We start from the raw sequence: 4,269 nt of genomic DNA, 5'->3' as shown, positions 1-4,269 counted from the left end.
ACACACACAAACACACACACTAACGAGTGCAAAGCTCATCACGGAAACGGCGCAATTTGAAAATAACAACAATCATAAAAACCCATACAAACATCTGCAGCTCGTAACTGACGTCTCAGGCCAACCCCAGCACACGTGCCTCTTAAAACTGGAGAACAACGGTTATTTTCATCTCTTAGAAGTTGGAGTTTTATTTCTTTTCTCTTTCTCTGGCTCAACTGGAACCGTTTAGGCGTTGTTTAATCAAAGAACGAAGTCGTTAAAATTGAAAATTGGCGGTGAAGGCGTCCGGTAAGCCTGCCTCTCCTCCCTGCCTGCATTCAACGTCCAGCCCAGCGCTAACTAGCATTTAGCGCAGATTTAAGGAATGCTGTTTTATTACTGTATTTAGGGAATGTCTGTGTTAAAGCGTGCACAAAACATGCATATGTATATAAGAAATTTTATTACGTTGTTACAAAAAAAGCATTTCAGTATTTCACTGTTTTCTTGCCAGTGCCAGTAACTATTTTTTAAGCCTTTCAGAGGATCTAATTGGTCGTAATGACACAGTTTTAATTGTGGAGAGAAAGAACAAACTCTGAATGAGACTTAGGACATCAAAGCTTTTAAGGAAGCATTATGCACACTGATTCACATAACACACATACACACAGTCACAACATCTATGCATGCACAATATGAAACACCACAGGCCATTTTCAGTGGTCAGTTTGAAGTTACTAACTGTTTATTATTTAAGTTATATGTATTTCTGTCAAATAGACACAGTAAGCATTGTTACACACAAACACACAAAGACAGCCTAACATGACTGAAGTTAATGTAGTTGTCACTGAGTTGTTAAGATGACTGGTAAGTTGGTCAAACTTCTGAGAATTACACTTAATTAAATGAAAGAGCTGACTGAGGAGTAAAATACTGCTGTATGTGAGCATTTAGACTCATTTATCAAACAGCTCACTCCTACTTACTCTGAAGTGCAAGAGTAACTTGAGGAAATCTCAAATGATCACATGATTAATCACATGTATGCTCAGAGCAGGAATAGCCAGACACAGCAACTTACCCTGCTAATTGGAAAAAAAACACACATTTTTATTTTGTTTTATTTGCAAGAAATCCTTAATAGCAACAGCAATTAACATTTGAATTAGCCAACAATCCATAATTTAAAATATATAAATATGGATTAATACATAAGGATGAAATAATAGGAAACTACAAACAATGTACAGCAGATGCATGGAAAGTGATCATCAATGCCAACTGAAGTCTTGTTGTTTGCACCCCTAAATCCTGATCCTATCAAATATAAATAGCAAACTAAAACTATTCTGAACTATCCACAATGCTTCTGATAATGTATTGTTCATCGTGAGCTTAACGTTTTCTTCAGTCACTCCTAAATGTCATACTTTTGTCTTTGTACTGCGGGCATCTACAATCTACTCTTAACCAACTTCAGGGAAATTTAAGAGCATTTTAATTTTGTCCTTTATGTTTAAGTAGAAGTTTTACTTTCCCCATAATTTCACCATCTGCAGTCTGATAACTGACGTAGCACTTGGCAACACAAAGGATTTTTAAGCTTACTGCCTCATGTCAACCATTTCCTTGTAATGGTTGATAAAGTCCATCAGTCGGTTTTGTACATACACACAACTGCATTCATATTTGTGCACATATGCCGTCTGCGTGTATCCATAAACGTCCATGCATGTGTGTGTACATATGTGCACATCCCTTTATTTGTAGCCATATAGCTGCAGTGATACAGCCTTAGGGCAAAATGTGTTTTTGATATAGAGTCTCTTCCTCTCCCGGCATGCCTCTAATACTCTCCCTCTTCCCAGGATAACAGGGTCACAGCATGGAGACCTCAACGACTCTACACCTGGAATAACACCACCCAGAATATCCGCTCTGCTCTGCTTGTGAGCTGGTGTGTGTGTGTGTGTGTGTGTGTGTGTGTGTGTGCGCGTGAAAGAGATAGGAAAAAGAAAAGAGAGTGAGAGAGGCTTTATGAATGACAGGGAGAAGGGGGTCGTATGGTGCAGTCAAGTCATCTGTCTCGCTAATTCCTTTTTCTCTTTCTCTCTCCGTCTCTCTCTTTGACACATACTCAGGCACAAACACTCTGTGATGGCCTGTTTTGCAGCGGAGGAAATATGAAACACCCTAAGGCATTTGTCAGCGGTCAGTTGCATGTTCTTGCTCTTTACTTGTGTGTGTGTTCACAAGGCAGATTTTAAACTCGCAGACCCGTGTGCGTCACTCTTCCCCCTGACACACTGCTGAGGTCTGATTAATAAAAGATGAGTTTAGGGGAAGTATGACTGTTTTGATTCCCCCCTCTTTCTCTCCACGGCAGAAAGAAAAGAAAAGACAGGATGAAAGACGGAGAATGAAAGTGGAGAGAGAGAGGGCAGGGTCCACTCTGATCACCCCAGGACCACACTGTGAATGGACCCAGTGCGAGAGGGAGGGTTGGGGAAAGAGAGGGATGAAGTGAGGACAGAGAGAGAGAAAGCAAGAGAAAGAAAGAGAATTAATATATCCACCAGTGTTTGATGCCTGCGGTGCGCCTCTGTAACTATAGCCCTTTTTCTTTAGCTTGCTCTTGCTCTTTCCCTCCCTCTTCCAGATTGCCACTCTCTCTCTTTCTCTCCCCCATCACTCCCTCTTTTTTTATATCCCTCTCTTTGCCCTCTTCCTGCTGATCTGTGCCAACCACCATGAAACCACCGCCACATTAGAGCCTTTAACGGGCACTGCCTGGCATCCTGCTCTGTCCAAACATATTATAGCCTAGTCGCACACGCACATGTAAGTGTGTGTATACAGCGTTTTATACAGTTTCTGAATTCACAACTATAGGGTTTCATTTATATTAAGGGCTGGGGGATATTTTTCATCCCTGCAAAACTGCCACGTGTCATTGTGGCTCCAAATAAACTCCAAAGATGTTGACTGCTTCGAACAGATTGTGGACAGAGAAGGCGGCAAATAAATGGTTCACATATACCGACAGAAAAATGATATTAAAGCTGAAGAATTTACAAGGAATATGGTTTGGACTGATGTTTATAGAGTGGAATATTATTATTACATTCCTACTCTATTCTGTAGTAGTACAGTAATATAGAATAGAGCTTTTGTGCCCTTTTTTCTCAATCTGCCTGTCCATTCTTTCATTATTTACTGATCTATCCCTTCATCAATTCTTTGTTTATGGGCCCATCTGTGTATCAATCATTCATTCATCATTCATATATTTTAGAAAATTAAGAGTTGTTGACTTTATTTTACCCGCACACCAGCTGAGACACTGGCAGTCCTTCACTCAAACCCTCTAATTACTCCAGAAAACTACACATTTGACACAGTTGAGCTGTTAGTGTGTATGTGTGTGTAACTGTACTCGCCGTCAGCTGGCCAAGTCTTTCATCTTTCACATGGACTGACCATCTGAACATTGTCTCACACACACAACAAACACAACACACACACACCACACATGCCCATGTGAAGATTTTATGATTTGTTAATGAGCCAGTGAGGATGTTGCTCACACCCCGCGGAGGTGGATGCAGCTGGATGGCAGTGACCACACCTGCTTACATCACGCCACCACACCAGGGTGATGCTTGTTTGTTTGTCCAGTTCCGTGGAGATGAGATAACAGTTTTGGAAGATGAATTTTACCACGTGGAAGCAGACTGGCAAAGTAATAGTGAGATCATCTTTCAGTCTGAGAACCCCTCCTCTTAACCCCTCCTAGCTCTGGGAGCACTGATCTGTACCTGATACTGACCTTTGACCTCTCTGTGGAGCAGTGATCAATCAGAAACTAAAAGTATTTATTAGAATGATGCATCAATTAAACTTGCCTGGAAAGTTGGTTTCCCATAATAGCTTAAAGCTGCACTAATCAATATTCCTAAACAATGGATCAAATGACTATGTCTTATATGAACGAGGTTACAATAATGTAATGATGTACATACTCATCACCCACCTCTGCAGTTCCCCTTAGTTGTTTTAGGGTCTTTAAGCAAATTGTTTTGCTTTTTCAGCCAGCAACAAATGCTGATTGTTGAAAAAAAAAAAAAACACTAATGCATAACACTAAACACTGGACTAATAACCCAGCAGGCAGACAAAGTTAGCAACTGCACCGACCTTCCAGCGTTCAAATCAATGACAAAAACACACTTAGCTTAGTCCGATGTGTTTTTAGTTTTTTTTACTATTTTATGTTGTTTT

The sequence above is a fragment of the Morone saxatilis genome, unplaced genomic scaffold, assembly GCF_004916995.1.
Source record: "Morone saxatilis isolate NCDOM2014 unplaced genomic scaffold, NCSU_SB_2.0 Contig7, whole genome shotgun sequence".
NCBI classification, from domain to species: Eukaryota; Metazoa; Chordata; class Actinopteri; family Moronidae; genus Morone; species Morone saxatilis.
Note: the sequence above shows the minus strand (reverse complement) of the source record.